We start from the raw sequence: 757 nt of genomic DNA, 5'->3' as shown, positions 1-757 counted from the left end.
ATACTTACCTGGCAGGGGAGACACCATGATCATGAAGGTGGTTCACCCAGGGCGAGGCTCAGCCATTGCACTCCGGTTGGGCTGACCCTTTGCGAATTCCCCAAATGTGGGAATCTCGACTGCAAAATTTCTGATAGTGGGGGACTGCGTTCGCGCTCTCCCCTGACCTTTGTGTTAAAAATAGATTCGCTTGTCGTTTTACGTAAAATCCAAGAGACATCTAACCACGGCCCAAGAATACATTAGTCATCAAAAAAGCGGCTATTCAACGACTACATAACTTTTAATAGACAGCGAATAAGTGTCTAGGCTAAAACAAGGCTTAATTTGGGCTGTCAGTGAAAATCTAATAGCCGTTTGACCATTCCAAACGAATAGACTAGCCATTAAATAGAACCACAATCAAACGGCTACATGTCTAAGAGCACAAAATAATGCTTAGATGATTCTTTTACTTCCAATATAAGAGGTTCTCGGGAATGGCAATCATCCAAACTAATAAATTATAAAGGCTTTTATAAGAAAATGACAACAGTTAAACAACCTAGACAGCGTTGGGCAATACAAAATGCTAATAAATACAAGACAAATTGAAATATTGTACATGCATGTACATTAAACAAGCCAACAAATCTGCCAATGGGCTACGACAATTTTTCTTGAATTAAGTGTTTATATCTAGATTTGTTTCTTACCCCTTTGGCAGATTTATTTGCTTGTTTTAAGCCCAAATTCTGAGTTTTTTCTCCCTAAAGGC

The 757-nt window shown here is 39.1% G+C and overlaps 1 non-coding gene across 1 annotated transcript; it reads left to right on the top strand.

Annotated features, from left to right (window-relative positions):
- On the top strand, positions 1-165 carry LOC135764541 (U1 spliceosomal RNA). The gene has a single exon (XR_010540085.1). It is a non-coding gene; the product is annotated as a U1 spliceosomal RNA (small nuclear RNA).
- The last annotated feature ends 592 nt before the right edge of the window (positions 166-757 follow it).

This window comes from Paramisgurnus dabryanus, chromosome 9 (assembly GCF_030506205.2).
Source record: "Paramisgurnus dabryanus chromosome 9, PD_genome_1.1, whole genome shotgun sequence".
NCBI classification, from domain to species: domain Eukaryota; kingdom Metazoa; phylum Chordata; class Actinopteri; order Cypriniformes; family Cobitidae; genus Paramisgurnus; species Paramisgurnus dabryanus.
Note: the sequence above shows the minus strand (reverse complement) of the source record. Positions and strands in the feature narration are given on the sequence as shown.